The sequence below is a fragment of the Marmota marmota genome, unplaced genomic scaffold (genome assembly GCF_001458135.2).
Source record: "Marmota marmota marmota unplaced genomic scaffold, marMar, whole genome shotgun sequence".
Taxonomy (NCBI): Eukaryota; Metazoa; Chordata; class Mammalia; order Rodentia; family Sciuridae; genus Marmota; species Marmota marmota.
The window spans coordinates 51,997,670-52,004,663 of NW_025999990.1; the positions used below are offsets into that span (position 1 = coordinate 51,997,670).

The 6,994-nt window shown below is 37.4% G+C and overlaps 1 long non-coding RNA gene across 1 annotated transcript; it reads right to left on the reverse strand.

The window, feature by feature from the left end:
* Nucleotides 1–218: 218 nt before the first annotated feature.
* Nucleotides 219–5,799, reverse strand: LOC125617770. Its single transcript, XR_007348893.1, has 2 exons — nt 4,066–5,799; nt 219–665 (listed from the first exon to the last, which is right to left on the reverse strand). It is a non-coding gene; the product is annotated as an uncharacterized LOC125617770 (long non-coding RNA).
* Between the last annotated feature and the right edge of the window lie 1,195 nt (nt 5,800–6,994).

Sequence of the window (6,994 nt, forward strand, 5' to 3'; positions counted from 1 at the left end):
AGATTTTGGGGTATTTGCAGTTTCAACCCAGGTCAAACTGGTGACCAATTAGTAAGCTTCCAACTCTCACCTAGGTACATTTTTTTTGTAAATTGGTCCATACATTCCAAAGGCCTTTGTGGATTTTAAGCCAGATGGTACTGTGGTGCACACCTCCAAAATGGGCCCTTGTGTCAGCAAGGGGCAGTGGTGGAGAGAAAAAAGGTTATAGAGGAAAGGACTTGATACAGTTTTTTAATTCTCATCTCCCTTAAAAACAGAATCACAGAGATGGGGGAAAATATACTTAAGTCTATCTACTCCTTAAACAAATGCCTTAGCAGCACTGCTTTTTCTCCAAAAAGCACACGAAACTAGAACTAAGCATAGTTAACTCCAACAAATGGATACAGGAAAATGCATGCCTTCTGCAGTGAGACCTGATATGACTACATTCAGTTATTCCTTTCTCTACTCTGGATATGGAGCATAGCATGGAGTGCTGACTCTGCTTTCCATGGCACCTCCAGGCTGAACAATGGACCCATGAAACTTCTACTCCTCAACTGTGGGTATTCCAGGCCCAGGGGAATTTGATGCCAGAGATCTTGGGCTTCCAGGAGGGCAAGGCAGAGATAAGAAGCAGTAAGTCACATCCCAGATATGGGACAGACTCTCATACTTGCCTGGAAAAAATGAGAGAACATAAGTTACTATAGCTTAGAAGATTTTCCTATTCTGGAAGGGACCTACAACACTGCAGAAGCTCTTCTGGTGCAGAACCTCAGGGGAGTGACATTCAAGCCTGTCTGGGTCAGCTTGCCATGGGAGAACCACCAGAGCTCAGATCCAACAACAGAAGCCTCTCCTTCAAAGTCTATATCACATGAGACCCTGTGATCATTGCAGGACTGTACAAAGTTGGGGGGAAATATTATAGTGATAACCAGGAGCAAGTTTTTAACAACCTCTAGAGAATGTGAAATTGGGGGTTCATTTACTATGATTTTTAGAAATGAAATAGTCCATGCATCATGGTTTGAACATAGTAGTAGAATTAAATCTATATGAACTATACACATTTATACAACTACAGAATTATAGGCTATTTAGACTAATGTTTTGCAAACTGTAAGTTGATATCTACTAGTAGCCACAGAAATCGATTTAATGAATCTCCACCAGACACTTTTCATTAAATGGAATGGAAAATAAGTGAAACTATTCCAGCGTTGTTTTGGAATTTATTTTTTCAGTTATAAATGGTATGTGTGCACAAGTTAGAATGTAAATTATTTTATATTCTGGGTCATGATCAAAAACTGAAACTGAGAAGCACTGGATTAGACCACATTGTTTTGAATAAATAATTTCCCCTTTGCCACTTAGAGGCAGCTTTTATCTATAGGAGTAAATATATAGGCTAATAATTCCCAATTTGGATCCTTAAAAGAAGTATAGTCCTTTGTCATCTATCAGTATCCACAGGGGCTTGGTTCCAAGAGGATACCAAAATCCTTGGATACTGAAGTTCCTTATATAAAGTATGTAGTGTATGCATGTAACCTATACACATACTCCTGTATACTTTTATATCATCTCTAAATTAATAATATAATGTAAATTCTATGTAAATAGTTATTATACTGTATTATTTAGGGACTAGTAGCAAGAGAAAATTTTACTTGTTCAATAAAGACACATTTTTCCAAATATTTTTGATCTGTGGTTGGTCTGATCCACAGATGTAGTATCTGTGCATACAAAGGGCCAACTCTAATGAGAATATTAGAAGCTATTTTCAGTAATATTAGCCACCACTTAAGCACACCTTAGACAAGAGACATATGGGTTATATCATCTCCATTTTTTTTGCTTTAGTAAAGGTAAACTCATTTATTAAGTTGAAGAACTGAATTTTAAATTCAAGTTCTTCTGACTCCAAAAAACAAGGGTAAGAGTATGCAATAGAGCCTAGGATTAATACAGGCCTTTTTCAATATGGCAACTAAAAATGGAGTAGCCCATTTGTTCTAGTTTGAAGGTTATAGTAGAACTAAATCTATGTGCACTACGCATATTTATACAACTACACTTATTTATTTAGCACTACACATATTTATGTAACAAGTCTATTTAGATCAGTGTTTTGCAACCTGTGGGTTGAGACCCCCTCGCTATACACTATATAGCTCATCTTTCAATAATTCATAAAACTTACTAAAATAATAAGTACCTAAACAAGGATTCTCAGTCTCCCCACCAAAAACAAAAACCCAAGTTTGAGAATAATTTGTAATGTTGGCTAATTCACATAAAAAATCAAGTAATAAGAATATGTAAAATATTTTATAAAACAAGTAGTAAAATAAAAATACAAGGTACTATTGAAGTCAGATGAGACCATTTTGGTGTCTTTTCCTCTACTCTCTCAGCTCCAATAAATTCATCTCCCTTCCACAGCAGGAGAATTAGGATTAGCCTAAAGACACCTGCTGGCAACCTCTCTCTGAAACTTTCTGTAGGAACAGGAAACTGCTCTGTGGTCTTTTGCTTCCTCCTACTTCCTCCTGCTTTGCTGCTGTCTGCTTTATTGGTCTTTCCTCTGCTGCCTTCATTTCCTTTGTTTAAAGGCATAGGTCAAAGTCCTTCCCTCTATCTCTGAGTAACTGCACGTTTCTTTTCTAACAGAAAAAGAAAAGCAAGAGTCAAGTTCATGGCCTATGTGTGCACATTCCTGTATTAATCCCAGGCTCCGTAGCACATTCTTATCCTTGTTTTTCGTTTTTCTTCCTTTTCTACTTCAATTTTAGAACTCCTTGCTAGTGTGTATATATATATATATATATATATATATATATATATATATCCTTTTAGGAACAAGAAAGACTAATGTTTTATTTAATTTTTACTTTTAATACACACATATACTTATGGGGCACAGTCTAAGCAATAAATTTTTTAAATTTATGAATCCACGTAGTTCAGTGTCCCAGGTTTTCTAAATCACTCCTGTCTTTCTCTTGGTGTTTAGTGGTTTCATGGAATAGATCTCCAAGCATGGAAAAATCACTGAGTCATCGTGGCTATTTACAGTCATGTATCCATTACAAGCCTGTTTTATTTTGACAACATTTCATCTTTTTTTCTTCTGTACCCAGGAACAATTAGAGGTCCAAGAATTAAACTGATAGTTCCTACATGAGCACTCTCTTGCTCACATGATGAATTCCCAGATAGCTTCATTCTCAGAGCAATTTTTTCATTTGCTTCTGACAATGTGCCTTCAAAAGTCCTGAGAACATGTAACAAAAAATCTTATCCTTATGTACGGCTATGATGCACCAATTTTAAAAATGTGGGGGAAAAAAGTTCTTAGGACATCAGTAAGATTCTTTCATCACTGAATTTTTATTTTTGTCCTCCTTCTATTGGCTTTGAAGTGTTGCCTCCCTTGATTTTTGTCCTCAGTTTTGAGCCAAAGGATATTTACTTAAGGAAGAAGGAAATCTACAACACTATAAAAAAGGAAGAGTCCTCAGGAGGACACTTCCTCGGCACTTACTATAGACTCAACATAGTCCTCAGTGAAAAAAAAAACAGGACCACCCTGCCTAGCCTCCTGCGGATGTGTCTTCCACTGGGTTCTGCTCACACAGATCTGAGCCCATCTAATACATTTACGGACGCTTGTTAGATGCTAGGGAAATGGCAGGTCCATTTCCTGTTGGACTATGCCTCCCAGTCAGCAGTGGTTTGCTGCCTCAAAGTGCAGTTTCCCTTTCATGTAACCAAAGGTGCACACAAAGCAGGTTTCTGCTGCAGAAAAGGATAAGGTTAAACATGAAGAGGGGAAGGAGGACTTCCCTGAGGTATCTGCTATACACATTTGAGGGCTCGAAGGCCACCTGCCAAACACGAATCTCTTAAGGGAACAGTCATGAAGATACAAAGTCCTTTCCCATCTCACGTTGCCAGCACAGTGGTGCTGTACCATTAAGTTGGCACTCTGTTTTCATTTCCCAAAGGGTCTTCTCTTCAGGTTCCCTCCTAACTGCCAGGACTCATCCACATAGGCAACATTACCTTGGCAAACTGTCTTTGGTGGAAGGCTTTTCTTCTTGGTCTGTGAGTCAGGGGTGGCTCACACACAGGCACCATGCAGCAGCCTTCAGTGCTGTAAGGACATGAGGTTTCATCTTCCCTTTGCCACCCCAGTGGGAGTGGGGGACACAGTTTCTGAAACTTGGGCGAATGCAGTTCAATTTACAGTGCAAGAGGACTGAAATGCAAATCACCTTAGCATTATGAGGGCATAAGCAGAGAGCGAGAACTGGCTGCAATGTAAAAAAAATTCAGACACAAAAAACATCTATTCCCAGACAGAAAGAAGTGAGCAGCCTGCAACACACCAAGACCCCGAGTGAATAAAAACTTTGCCTTTAGTCACTGGTTCTCATCGTTTCCTTAGATGAACTGAAGACAGATTCCAGAATTTACTGTATATATACAGCTGGCCCTCTGTATTCATGGGTTCCATGTCCACATGCCAACCATCTATCAAAAATATTTTAAAAATTTTCATCTGTATTGAACATTCACTGACTTCTTTTCATGACATTATTCCCTAAACAATACAGTGTAACAACTATCTACATAGTATTTCCATTGTCTTAAGTATTATAAGTAATCTAGGAATAATTTAAAGTATAGAGGAGGATGTGGGAAGGTTATATGCCACTACTAAGCCATTTTATATAAGGACTTGAGCATCTGCAGATTTATGTATCCACAAGGGACCCTAGATCAAATCCCCCACAGATACTGAGTAATGACTATAATTTATAGTTCATCATAGATAAGTAAACTCATTATTCTGATACTAGAGAATTGATTCAGCCTTTAAAAAAATTACATCATCTTCATAAAGTTCTGCATTTGTAAAGTTACCAGAGATACTTGAAACTAAATAGGCCCTACCTTTGAAATAATTATTAATAATTTTATTTCATGAAAGATAATACATTCGTCTATTTAGGTATCAAGTCCACATAAAATGATTTTCATTAAGAATTTTGACAAATCACCCTGTCCCAAATCTTCTCTGCACCCATAACCAATTTTATTACATCATATATCCTTCCAGCATATAAATATGCAAACATAAATTTAAAAATATACTTATAGTCAGAATAATGTTCCCCCCCAAAGATGTCCATGCCCTAATTCCCAGAACCTGTGAATTTATTTCTTCACATGGCAAATGGGACTTTGCAGATATAATTAAATTAAGGTTTTTGAGATGCAGAGATTAGTCTAGATTATTCAGGTGAACCCCGCATCATCACAGGGGTCTTTATAAAAAAGTCAGAGTCAGAGAAGAGACAGAGAAACTAGAAGATGCTGGCTTTGAAGATGGAGGGAGAGTCTATGAGATAAAGAAAGCTGGTTGTCTCTAACAGCCACAGAAGGTAAGAAATTCTTCCCCAGATTGCCCAGGAATGCAGCCTGCTAACCAACTTTAAACTTTTGAATTCCAGAGCTAGCAGAGAATAAGTTAGTGCTCTTTTAAAGCACTAAGTTTGTGGTAATTGTTTTAAAAACAAGAGGAAACTAATAGCCCTTAACTACACCTTTCTCTTAAAAGATAGTATACCCTGGATAGGGTGCCCCAAAAGTCTTAGTGCAGTTTTAGGCATAAACAATTTCAGAATTATGAATGCTACAGACTTATAAACAAAATCACTTGAAATTTTATTAAATTCTTTTATATTTATTTTGTCACATGAGTTTTAATAATAGATTTTATTTTAAATTTCATTTCAGCACTAATGGTTGAAGATAGCAAACACTGATGAAACAAAACACTAAAATTAAATTTTATTATTCCAAATTTTTCACAGACTAAATAAGAGAATTAGAAATGTATACAATTAAATTTTCTGACAATACAAAAATTTAAAGCCACACTAAAATTTGGGGAACACTGTATACACCACTGAGTGCTTTGATTTATATCAGTAAAACAATATACCCTAGAGAATTTTCTCTGAAAATACATAGGGGCTATCATAATTTCTTTCATAGCTGTCCAGTGGATGTAGCATGGTTTCTTTAGCCAATCCTCTATTAATGAATACTTGGAAGGGTGTTACAATGAATAATCTTGTACTTCTATCATTTTGTTGGTATGCGGGTAGATCTATATGTGCATTATCAGAAGTGGGTATGTTTGGTCAAAACTCTTTTTAGAAACAAGAACAGCATGCCAAGGAAGGTTGGTAGATTGTGATAGGGTATGGTAGTCCACTGGCAAAGATAACTATGGATAATTCCTCTCATATTTGTGTGCACATCCCTTTATAATGTGATTTTGCCACTTTCTTATCAAGAAGTCAAGTTTACTTTCCCATCCTGGAATCTGGGCTGGCTTATGACCTACTACCTTGGTTGATAGTGTAGCACGGAGAGTGGGGTTGGGTTCTTTGTCTCATGAATTTGAAGAGCAAAATTCACAGACACAAAGGTGACAGCAAATAACAGAAATTATTAGAGTAAAAGAAAGAAAGCAGAGCTCCAAAGAGGGAGGGGGTCCCAAGAGGGGGATACTAAAGAGTGGCTATTGTCTCGGGGTTTACACAGATCTATAGGTTTAAGGAAGTCAACCCCCTAGCCACTCCTGGGTCAGGCATTGAGTGTCCACGAGGTATTCATGCAGACTTTAGTTCAATCAAAATATCAATCAAGCATTTTCCTTTCTTTGGAGAGGCATGGATCCCAGTCATGTAGGTCCTGATTTTAAAATAGCCTCTTTGGAAGTTTCTTAGCAAATATCTACAAGTGCTGTTTGAGCTCTACTTCCTCTGTTACTCAGAGGCCCATCTTCCTATTCTCCCAGGCTTATCTCTTCCTCCCAACGTCACTAGGATGTGCATGTTGTTGGACTTCCATGGCTGAGTCTCAAAAGGCTTTGTAGCTCCTCTCTCTTCAAACCCTGAGTCCTCCATGTGAAGCA